The sequence below is a fragment of the Dama dama genome, chromosome 10 (genome assembly GCF_033118175.1).
Source record: "Dama dama isolate Ldn47 chromosome 10, ASM3311817v1, whole genome shotgun sequence".
NCBI classification, from domain to species: domain Eukaryota; kingdom Metazoa; phylum Chordata; class Mammalia; order Artiodactyla; family Cervidae; genus Dama; species Dama dama.
Window position 1 is genome coordinate 8,871,554 of NC_083690.1, and position 12,804 is coordinate 8,884,357.

Sequence of the window (12,804 nt, forward strand, 5' to 3'; positions counted from 1 at the left end):
CTGTGAAATTTTTACCGAGGTTAAGATTCTGTGCACTGGTCCTTCTGGGAAGAGGCGTGATGGTGTGAGCTGGGGGTGGTGAGGCTGTGTGCAAGGGGTGTGTCAGTGTGTAGGGAGAGGGAAATGTAGAGGAGAGACAAAGGCGGGATGAGAAATCTTTGCGAGAAGTGAGTGTGTAATGTGAGTGAATGGTGAAATGTGTGTTTGTGGTGGGTTTTATGAGTTTGCAAACAGAGCCATGGTAAGTGTGAGATGAGTGTGTCAGGGGATAGATGAGGGGGCAGGTGACCATGTGAATAAGAAAGTGACATTCGTGATGGAGTTGGGTGGGAGAATGTAAGTGTAGGCAGAGCATGAGTGTCTACCATTGCATAGTGTGTGTACCGCAAGGAGATCAAACCAATCAATCTTAAAGGAAATCAATCCTGAATATTCATTGGAAGGACTGATGTTGAAGCTGAAGCTCCAATACTTTGGCCAACTGATGTGAAGAGCTGACTCATTGGAAAAGACCCTGATCCTGGGAAAGATTGAGGGCAGGAGGAGAAGGGGATGACAGAGGATGAGATGATTGGATGGCATCACCGACTCAATGGACATGAGTCTGAGCAAACTTTGGGAGATAGTGAATGACAGGGAAGCCTGGCGTGCTGCAGTCCATGGGGTCGAAAAGAGCTGGACACGACTTAGCTACTAAACAACGGCTGCCACTGCTTGTCTCTACAACTCTCCTCCTCCATCTCTGCCTCAAGAATCCCCCTCCCCCAGAGCTCAGAATCACCTGACCCACGTAACTTACCTGATCATCCAGGGTGGATGCAATTCCTCCATCCTCCGCATCTCCAGAGCACTGTGTCACTGTGTTGCTCCTCATTGCTAGCCTGCTCATTTGTAACTGACAGACGTCTCTCCATCATTAACCCATGCTCTCTGTCAATGCACAGACAGTGTCGTGTTCACTTCTGCATCTACAAAACCTATCCCAGGGCCAGGCGCACAGGAGATCCTTGAAATGCTGATTTTTAGATGCAAAACACTGTCACTGCTGCTTTGAATTCTAGGCTCCTAATCATGAAACAAACAGCCAGGCCATTATTCTGAGATATATCATATGAAAGGATGGTAGAGGAGTGGCAATGGGATAGGGGAGGACAGAGAGACTCTGAGGGTTTTTTCCTTCCCAAATCCCCTGCACTAATGGCAGAGAGCTTCCAAAACCATCTGATCAGCAACACAGCTGACCTAATACTACAGGACAACTTTCCTTTGATGAGGAAGAATGGCTTTTATTTCCTCTTATGAAGACCTTGTAACATAGAAACAGTTTATAGAAACTCTCCCTTGCCTGCCTCAGGGTATTATGGAGATATATTAAATAATAGAGGAGGTAAGTTTTAATGACCCACCCTTGCATTTGTCAGCCTGTGAGGTTCCTCCCCTCTGCTGGGTGGTATCTTTATGAATATAACACGATACTTGAGATGAGCTCTTTATAGGTTCTAGGTCATGGCCAAAACCCAAGTAACATGCTTCATTGTTGTTCATTTGCTAAATTGTGTCTGACTCTTGCAACCCCATGGACTGCAACACACCAGGCTTCTCAGCCCTTCACCATCTCCTGGAGTTTGCTCAAACTTATGTCCATTAAGTCCATGGTGCCGTCCAACCATCTCATCCTCTGTCATCCCCTTCTCCTCCTGCCTTCAATCTTTCCTAGCATCAGGGTCTTTTCCAGTGAGTCAGCTCTTCACATCAGGTGGCCAAAGTATTGGAACTTCAGCTTCAGCATCGGTCCTTCCAATGAATATTCAGGGTTGACTTTCTTCAGGATTGATCTATTGATCTATCAATGTCAAACAAGCTTTGAGATTATTTCAATTGCATGTAAAGAGAAATGCTTTGATATTTATCTACTTTCTTTAGAAGAGAGATTTTTTGCTGGTACAACTTGATGACTATTGCCTTCTGGAAAAAAAATATTCTGGAGAACATGCTGGAGCAGAAGTGGTGGGTGATGTGCTGAACTCTTGTGAACCCTGCCCTGGGCACTGGGAGGCTGCCCAGAATGGACCACTGCAGGTGGTCCCTGGCTCCTGGATGGGTCAGCCAATGGCCTTCCTCCCTGGGTCTCTCCACGGAAAATCATGCTGGACTGATTCCGTCCGTGGACCGAAAATCACTATTCCTCTCAAAACAGCCTCTTTTACATGATGTTTTCCAGGGTTCCAGCAACTGCTCCCCTCCCTTGCCCTCCAGGTTTAGGAGTGGTAACCATTCTACCAGACTCCCCTGGTGGCTCAGTGGTAAAGAATCTGCCTGCAATGCAGGAGATGCTGGTTCAATCCCTGGGCTGGGAAGATCCCCTGGAGTAGGAAATGCAACCCACTCCAATCTTCTTGCCTGGAGAATTTCATGGACAGAGGAACCTGGAGAATTTCATGGACAGAGGAGCCTCCAGACAGGAGCCTGGAGAATTTCATGGGGTTGCAAAGAGTGGGACACAATTTAGTGACTAAACAGCAACAACCATCTTACTGTTCCTAGCTCTGGGCTACTGAACCATCCCTGTGGTTCCCTAGCGTGTGTACCTATGGCCGATTCATGTTGATGTATGGCAGAAGCCATCACAATATTAGTAAAGTAATTATCCTCCAAGTAAATTAAATAAATAGAAGAAGTCCCTTAACTAAGTCTCCTGGGACATCCCCAGGATGTCCCCAACTTGTGTGTGTCACCCGTTTTGTCTTAGGACCCTGACTGACAGAGTGTGAAGGCAACTGCCAGATGAAGCTTTGAAACCTGGCTCCCCCACCATCATACAATTTGGAGCAAGGCATTTCATGCCTGATGCCTCAATGTCCTCAACTGCAAAACAGGAATAAAATAATACCATGATGAAAAACTATCTGAGCATCAGATGAGTCCATGTAAGGAAGGTACCCAGGAAAGTCCTGGTCCTACAAAAGGAACTTAAGTCCAAGGTCCCTCCTTTTCATCCCATTTTCCCTGCTCTGGTATTTCCCCTTGCCTTGTAACAATGGGAGGCTTGGGATGATTTAAATGCTCTTGTCTGTTGCATGAGTCAGAAACAAGTAACAAAACCAAGTGATAAATTTACCTGGGTCACCGACAGCAGCCTTTTTGTGCTTGTCAATAAAATGTTTAAAATAGGACTTGATTTGCTTTCGCTTTAAAGAAGGTTATTAACTGGCTTAGATCTACCCAAGCAATAGAGATGTGTGTTGTCCCCATTACTCACCAGGTTTTTAATCAGCATGCAGGGCTCCACCGGCCGCTGTGGTGGGGACTGAAATGGTGCAGGGAGCTGTCTGGGTGACCGGAGGAGACCAGGGCTCCTTGCGGAAGACGTTGATAAATGGGAGGACTCAGCTCCAGCCCCAGTTCCTCCACAGATGGTTTGCTCATTTTAATTGCTGCCGGCCCCTAATCCTCCTCGCATTCCACCATTTCCAGTCTGCAAACAGGGGATAGGAACTCAGGACAACGGCAGTGCCAATGCAGCAAAGGCCATGAAGAACTTCCCCTTGCCCTTAAAAGCACCAAAAATGCATTCTGTTACACCAAACCTGGAGAGCTACCACTCAGGTTCTTTCCTCTTATTTTTATTTTCCAGCAACTGTTTTTTTTTTTTTTTTTTTTGTCTGTGCTGGGTCTTCATCACTCTACAGGCTTTTCTCTAGTTGCGGTGAGCAGGGGCTACTCTCTAGGGCTTCTCATTGCGGTGCAGAGTGTGGGCTTTAGGCGCATGGGCTTCAGTATTTGTGGCACGTGGGCTCATTGTTGCAGCTCCCAGGCTCTAGAGCACAGGCTCAATAGTTGTGGTGCACCGGCTTAGCTGCTCTGCCACACGTGGGGTCTTCCCAGATCAGGGATCTAACCTGTCTCTTGCATTGGCAGCTGGATTCTTTACCACTGAGCTACCAGGGAAGCTTCCCAGTAACTATTTTTTGAAAGGAAAATACAGGCAGACCTTGAAGATTTTTGAGGGCTCAGTTCCAGACCACCCCAGAAAAGAAGATATTGCAAGAAAGCAAGTCACATGAAATTTTGGTTTTCCAGAGCATTTAAAAGTGATGCTTACACTATCCTGTAGTCCATTAACTGTGCCAAGGCTTTATGTCTAAAAATAAGGATGTATTAATACATAATTTTAAAATACTTGATTGCTTAAAAAATGTCTGCCATCATCTAGGACTGCGAGTCATCATCTTTTTGCAATAGTAACATCAAAGATCACTGGTCATAGATTACCGTAACAGATATACTGATAATGAAAAAGTTCGAAATAGTGTATGAATTTTCAAAATGTGACCCAGAGATATGAAGTAAACAAGCTCTGTTGGGAAAAACAGTGCCAATAGACTTGTTCGATGCAGGGTTGCCACAAAATTTAAATTTCTAAGATACTTGGTACTGGTGAATTGCAATAAAGCAGAGCACAGTGAAATGAGGTCTGATTGCATCTTGATCTTCCTCCCCTGATGTTCACATTAACAATAAAAATGGGAGGAAAGATTAAAGTCAGGTCTTTTCAGAGAAAGAAGAGAGATAAAGTTGGGATGCCTTTGCAAAGGTCGGCCCAGGATTATACCAAATTTTCTCAAACATGTCCTTCACCTAGCCCCACCCAATTCACCCTGAAAAATAGTCGATTATGTATCAGCTCTTTAGAACCATTTTCATGGAGGTGTTTTCCGCATCCTCAGGAAGTTGTGGGTTTAAGACACATTTGGACTAAATAAGATAATAATGACATCTTCATTTATTCATCCATTGTATTAAGTGCCATTCCCCTTATTATGTAAATGATCACCCTGGTCTTCATGGAATTCATGATGGATAAGCTAACAGAGCAATGATGTTTCTTTATAGATTGTCTCATAAGGGAGAGTGTGATGAAAAATCTGAAGTCATATACAAGGCAACTTTTCATACACCTCTTCTACCAGCCCCCTATACCTAAATCAAGAATGTTATCAAGAGAAAGCCTGGACGTATTCCCAAACATTCCAGAAGCCACGTACAATGAACCTAGTGACAATAAGCAACCTATTTAGCCTCTTTAAATATCAACTTCCTCATCTGCACCATGAAGACAGTCTGACCAACTTCATAGACTTGCTATGAGCATTCATAGCTACATCCACAGCCCTTCTCCTCGTGCCTGGGACAGAGCAAGCAGGCAGCAAAACCAAGTTCTTTGCCGTGTATCAATTGTCTTCGTCGCTATGATCATAATCTTCATCGTTTCTATTTTAGTGGCTTCTTCACAACTTAGAACCAATCCATTAATATGAAAGAATTCCACAAATGCTCAAGGCACCTGACTTGTGCACAAGGGAGACCCACCTGCATAAATCCTAAGGATGCTACTCAACTCCTCCTGACCACACCCAAGAAAAGGCCAAAACTTGCCATTAGAGGAAATGAAGTCGACATCTCATTGGGAAAATCAATGACTGTGGAATGTTGAAGAAGAACAAAGGAAGATGACAAACCCAGGCAGGTGTGAGGACCCACCTCAAGTCCTCAGCCGCTCCAGGGGATGGAGGCATTCATCTTTCTCCCTGCACCTCAGACCCTCTGCTGACACCCCCACATGGCTCCCCTAAGAGAGGATGGCTTGCTAATTTGATCGCTCCAAGCCCTGTACCTGAACCTGAGCCACGTTCCTGCTGGATGTGTGTGTTGGGCCTCAAAGGTCTACATCCTGAAGCAGATCTCCCTCTGGTTTTCCACCCACGTAGTCAGCACATTTAGACAGGATATGGCAAGCAGGGGACCTCAACGAACCTTCCTCCAGGCTTAATCCACGTTCCCTGTCTAGCGTTTTACGGCCATGCACTGGGGGTGGTTTTAGGTGCTTACCCAGCTATTTGAAAAGCAGTGCTTTCTTTCCCATTTAGCTGTTGCTTTTTGCACATACCATACTTTCCTTACTTGGGAATCCTTGAGAGAGCAAGACTGACTGTCGGGGCAGAATTGGAGCATGCCTTTGTTTGGGTTCCCCCAGAAGCAGACCCCTGAGGCAGTGAGCTGAGTGCAGGCTGTTTTACTGAAAGTTCATGGAACACTGGACAGAAAGTGGAGAAATAATACAGGGGAAGGAAAGCAACCAATAAAAGGTACATTAACAACTCAATTTCCACAGTGGGCGACTGAAGCTTAATCCACCAAGAAAAGTTTGCAGAAAGGTGTAAAACGTCGCCTTACTGTTGAGGAGCTGGTTTATATCTGCTCTCCCACTCCCACCAGACACCGGGGGAGGGCTGCTCTCCTGGCTGTTCACTCCCTGCCTTGCTTGTGAGCAGAATGGCTTTCCAGAAAATGTCATGAGGTAGAAAGGCACATAGTGGTAGCTCAAAGTCACTTGGTGGATCACATTGAAATGGGAAGATACAGGGGATTCAAGCATTTCCATGTCTATAGAGCATTTCCACATCTCTGGCCATCACGTCACCCTTGAACCATCAGAAGTTGCCTAGAAATTAGAACTCTTTACAAAGGTGACTCAAATGGTCAAGAGTCTGCCTGCAATGCAAAAGACCTAGGTTCAATCCCTAGGTCAGGAAGATCCCCTGGAGAAGGGAAGGACAACCCACTCCAGTATTCTTGCCTGGGGAATTCCATGGACAGAGGAGCCTGGTGGTCCACAGTCCAAGGGGTTCCATAGAGTCAGACATGACTGAGCAACTAACACTTTCACTTTTTCACATGGAGCTAAAGCCCAAGAATATCTCACCCAATTTCCCTTTGAGAATTTCCCTCCTAAAGCTTCCTGCCAGTGTTGGGGAAGGCCCTCTTCAAGGGACTGTGGGCACCGTAGAAGCCTAACTCATCAAGGTGCCTTAGCAGAGTGGTTGGTTAAGAGAAGAAAGTCAAGAATCAGTGTTTAGGTTCAAATCTCAGCGCTGTTGCTACCTGGCTGTGCATAAACCACTTGATGATATACTCTGCACTTTCCTCATTTGTAAAATCAAAGCAATTTCATACCTACTTCTGTTACTGAGCCAAACTTGGTTCCTCTCACCCATGCAGAGGAAAACCAATCTACTGACCCCAGATTATAGTGAACTAAAGATGTGCTGTGTGCTCAGTCATGCCTGACTCTGTGCGACCCCATGGACTGTAGCCCACCAGGCTCCTCTGTCCATGGGGCTTTCTAGGCAAGAATACTGGAGTGGGTTGCCATTTCTTCCTCCAGGGGATCTTCCTGACCCAGGGGTCTAACCCACATCTCTTGTATCTCCTTCATTGACCAGGCTGGTAAAGTAAAGTGAAGCATTTATTGCAGGTGCCAATAAAGGAGTCCAGGCAGCTAGTGCTCAAAACTCCTCAAAGACTCTCAGAGAAAGGTTTTTAAAGACGGGGTGAGGAAGGAGATTGTAGGGTGTGTCATCAGCTCAATGCACACCCTTGGCTGGTGGTGAGGTAATCAGAAGTCAATATCATTGACCATCTGGTTCCAACTTGTCTGAGGTCTACGTGCTGGTGGGCAGCATGCAGTTAACTTTTCCCAGATGGTGGGGATTTCAGTATCTGCAAAACAGATCAAAGAACGTGGCTCAGGACATTATCTATAGCCCTTGAGGAGGAACTATAGGTCCTTGACTTTGCTTAATGACTAAACCATTGTTATTTTGTCTTGCTTGGGTGTGTTCCTTTCTTTCTGCATGTTCTCAATTCTCTGATCAAATTTATTCTTTGACTAAAATTTTTCTACAGACAAAGGCAGATGGAGGATATGGCGTGGGGGGAGTCCTATTCTGGAAAGGCCCCATAGGGTCCTTCTTGGTTACATTTCCAAGTGTTGGTATGAGCCTTGGTTAATATCTTGATTAATATCAATGGCTTGGTATGAGTGGATGAATTAATATCTGTAATGTGTCTAACATCTAGTAAACATTATGTTAGTACAAAATAAAATAAATGCACCTGGAAGGAAGCCCAGTAAGTTCAAGAACCATCACAAACCATCTATTGGGCCAGGTGATGACATATATTACTTCATAGAATCCTTGCAAAATTCCTTTGAGCTAAAACTGACAGTTATGATTTTTCATGCATGGTGACTGACTCACAAAAGCCACATACTCTGCCTTATTCAAGCAACTAAGTCCCCAGCGTACCAAACACAGCACTTATGCAAACAACTAGTTTTATAAGAAGCCAATTAAATAGTACTTCCCCAATCATTCCTGCACCATGTTAAGTTTATCAATAATTCCTCAGTCAACCAGAATAATTGTATAAAGCTGATTCTCTGAATGATGAATAGGTTTGATAATAACTTCTAAGAGTCATCCTGAAATCCATTGAGGAATTGAGTCCTTCTCTAGGAACTAGCCTTGTGTCTCATGCGCGTGCGTGTTCAGTCGCGTCTGACTCTTTGTGGCCCCCTGGACTGTAGCCTGCCGGGCTCCTCTGTCCATGGAATTTTCCAGGCAAGAACAGGAGTGGGTTGTCACTTCCTCCTCTAGGATCTTCTCGACCCAAGGATTGAACCCATGTCTCCTGCATTTCAAAGGATGCTTTAATGAAATGGGGAAAAAATGCCAGAGTTGAATGGCAGCACCAGCACCTTGAAGATGCTTTCAAAGATGCAGGCTCATGGTTTTAATTCTCATCACATCTACTCCAGTCCAGCTTTGCCTGGAATCTAGGCACTGCCGACGAACACATCGTCTTCCCATCCAGTTTCTGGCATCCTTTCTTACCATGCTTCCTTCCTCTGACACAGTACTGATCATTTGCAGATCAGCTCTCTCTCTCTGTCCTCTGGGTGTTTTACCTTCATCAGAATTAAACTTGCCTTTTCAGACTTCCTGCTGACAGCCGAGCCAGCCCTGGCATCCACTCTGTTTACCCTGAGTTTTTAGATATGCATGGCTTTTCACTCCCAGAGCCAAAGCACCAGTGATTAGAGCTGAGCTTAATTAGACCAGATCTCTATCAGCATCTCCTCCCATATGCTTGGTGCTCAAGTACCTGCAGGCCCCTCACTTCCTCCAGCAACTCTCATGGAAGATAAATTACTTTCTTTTTTCTTCCCCTGCAAGACACTCGTTTTGGATGAGAGAGACTTTGTGGAGTAGTGAGAATGTTACTGAAAGTGGGGTTCGATTGCTCACTGCTCTGAAGCCAATACTTGAGAGACAAAGTTGGTGAAAAGGAAAGTCTGCTTTACATTGGAGGCTGGCAGCCAGGAGAGAGGGCAGTGTCCAAAGGTGGATGATGCCCCCGACAACAATCAGTGGGCAAGAACCTTTAAAGGGGAATATCAGGGGTGTGTGGGTGGAGGAAGGGGGTTACAAGCAGAAACAGCACAGTCAGCTCTGATAGTCATCTTGAAAGGGGTCAGCTTTTCTTATCATTGTGAAGCTGAATTCACCGAGCATTGGATTGTTCACCCTGCAATGGTCTGATCAACATTGTCTTGATTATTTTCAGTACAGTTAATCTTCAGTTCCAGGGTCGATTGGTTCCCATTTCTTTGAGGCCAGTTCTTGGAACTGTGGCAGTCTATGTCATGGCTACAGTCTGGTCATCGCGCAGTTAACTTCTTCCACCCGGTGTGGGTTTCACAGCATCTATAAGACAGCTCAAAGGATATGGCTCAGAATATTATCTACAGCCCAAGAGGAAGAACTAAAGGTCCTTGACTTTGCTTAATGACTAAACTATTATTATTTTGTCCTATTTGACTATTCACCTTTGCTTCTGCATTTTCTCACTTCTCTAATTAAACTTATTCTTGGGCTAAAGTTTCTCTACAGACAAAAGGTAGGCAAAGAACATGGTGGGAAGGACCATAGGGTCCAGCTCCATTTCAAAAAGAGGCTGGGATACACATTCAGACAGATTTAAACCCTGTAACATACAGCATCTAAGCTTGGTCAAGTTGCTTGACTTCTCCGAGCTTCCAATTCCTCATCAATAGAGTGAAAAGAAAATACTAGCTAGGTATCATAAGGCCCTCTGATGAAGGGGTTAAGTTAAAATATGCCTGGTATTAGAGCCTGAAATGCAATCGGGCCTCGCAAATAAATTCCTATTTGTCAAAAGTGCATACCTACTGTGCTCCAGGCATGGGGTTACACTGAGATCACAGTGGTGAATATGGTCCCTGTCATCAAAGGCTTTGTCTCCAAGAGCGCTCCCTAAGAATAACTATTGGAGACTGTTCACACATCACCATGTATCCCTGGGGTGAGAAACTAATTTTAAAGATGGTCCCTGGGGCTTCCCTGGTGGCTCAGTGGTAAAGAATCCACCTGCCAATGCAGGAGATGTGGGTTCAGTCCCTGATCCAGGAAGATCCCACGTGCCGGGGAGCAACTAAGCCCATGCAGGTTAGTCGCTCAGTGGTGTCTGACTCTTTGCGGCTCCATGGACTGTTGCTGTCAGCCTCCTCTGTCCATGGGATTCTCCAGGCCAGAATACTGGAGTGGGTAGCCATTCCCTTCTCCAGGGCATCTTCCCGACCCAGGGTTCGAACCTGGGCCTCCTACACTGCAGGCAGATTCTTTACCATCTGAGCCACCAGGGAAGCCCCAACTAATGCCATGCACCACAGCTATTGAGCCTGAGCTCTAGGGCCTGGGAGCCACAACTACTGAAGCCGGCACACCCTAGAGTCCATGCTTCACAAGAGAAGCCACCCCAGTGAGAAGCCACACACTGCAACTAGAGAGTAGCCCCCACTTGCCACAACTAGGGAAAAGTTCGCACAGCAGCAAAGATCCAACATAGTCATAAATAAAAAAATAAAGATAGTCCCCAAATCTCCCAGTTTCTCAGCCAATCTTGGCATGTTCTAAAGTCCCTCCTCTCTTGGGTACCACATTTCCCAAGATGCATTGGCATATTTCTATTGCAAAGAAAGACTAACTCGAGCTAAACATTTCCTTACTCTCTGACTCAGCCATCCCAAATCACATATACTTTGAAATTGATGCACAGTCTTCAGTCTTGATATTCGGGTGTATCTTCCTTCTCCCAAGTGATCCATTCGGACTCAGGAACGAGGTTTCTGGCTCTTACCGGACAATCTGTACTGGACATCACCCTCCTCACCCCATCCCCCAGGTATCTAATGTAAAGATCTCAACAAATCTGGAGAAATTGGATTTTCTCTCCTGGGAATTTGGAATTGGAACTTGAACTAAGACAGAACTCTGGAGGTCATACTCAGGAAAGTAGCAAAATACTTTTTTTTCCCTCCTGCAGAGAGAGAAAAATTGATCAGATACACAGAGTCACAGAAAAGAGACCAGTGAGTTTTGCTGGTTCTTGATTCTTGCTAAAAGGCTCTGATTATCTTTCAATTATCCTGCCTCCCATCACCTTTTGTTTTCTTATTCCAGTTCCAGTGGGATTGTACCAGCAGTTAAGATGACTCCTCCGAAGCCCTGAGCCCTGTGAATAACTGAAGTATTCCGCTAGGAGCCCCTCTTCAGCCATATCGCTGCATAGTCCCTCCACAGTCACCTATTCATCCAACAAACACTTGTCCAATGCTTTCTGTCAGCCTGTCTTGAATCAGGCTGGAGAAAAATGGAACGACAGACGATGAGATGGTTGGATGGCATCACTAACTCAATGGACATGAGTCTGAGCAAGCTCTGGGAGATGGTGAAGGACAGGGAAGCCTGGAGTGCTGCAGTCCATGGGGTCACAGAGTCGGACACGACTAACTGAACATCAACAATAATGCAGAGATGAATAACACCCATTATCAGACCTGAAGTCACCCTCACCGGTAACATGGGGTGAGAGCAAGCTTAAGTATCTGGGACCATGAGACTGCATATAAAGTAGAAGCCAATTCTAATCTCTACAGCTTGGTTGTGTGTGTGCGTGTGTGCATGCGAAGTCGCTCAGTTATGTCCAACTCTGCGACCCCATGGACTATAGCCTGACAGACTCCTCTGTCCATGGGATTCTTCAGGCAAGAATACTGGGAATGGGTTGCTGTGCCCTTCTCCAGGGGATCTTCCTGACCCTGGGATCAAGCCCGCGTCTCTTATGCCTCCTGCATTGAAAGGTGAATTCTTTACCACTAGCGCCACCTGGGAAGCCCAGAACTAATCTTGGTGTGACTCAGATGGGACTCGAACCCACAATCCCCAGCTCCAGAGACTGATGCCTTATCCATTAGGCCACTGGGTCACCACTCCTAGCTTCGGGAAATTACTTTTCCTCTCTAAGCCTCAGTTTTCCCATCTTTAAAATGGGTGTTGAAAGTATGGATTGTTAAGAAAATTCAATAGAAGAACCCATGCTCAGAACAGCATCTGATACATTTAAGAAGTGTTAGCTTCGGGGAGGGAGGAAAACCTTTAGGCTCTTTGGTTCTATCTCTTAAAAGAAGGGTGCCTTGGTATCCTTGTTACAAATAAATAGGATGATTGATTTTTTTCTGACCAACATTTATCACGTCTTAGACACTGTCACCATAGGAAGAAAACTGAGAATGATAACTGCAAGTTGACCAAGCACAACTGCGTGGGAAACAGCATTGTGGATCTCAGGATTGAACGCTGGTAATGAGAGGTGGCCAGGGCTCAGTTCGAAGGATGTCACGCCAAATCTCATTCTCAAGCCTGCACACAGTTTCAGGAGGAGAAATATTGGTCCAGTCACAGCCTGACCATACTCAAAGTGTCCATGTAAGGAGGAAAAAGTAGGTGATGTAACCTAGTGAAATACTGGGAGTTTCAAAGATGGCCAAAACCTCCACTGCAAAGAGATGACAAGAAACACTGCCTGAACCGAAAGTGG

General features: G+C 45.5%; 1 non-coding gene across 1 annotated transcript; it reads right to left on the bottom strand.

Annotated features, from left to right (window-relative positions):
* Positions 1 to 12,119: 12,119 nt before the first annotated feature.
* Positions 12,120 to 12,192, bottom strand: TRNAQ-CUG (transfer RNA glutamine (anticodon CUG)). The gene has a single exon. It is a non-coding gene; the product is annotated as a tRNA-Gln (tRNA).
* Between the last annotated feature and the right edge of the window lie 612 nt (positions 12,193 to 12,804).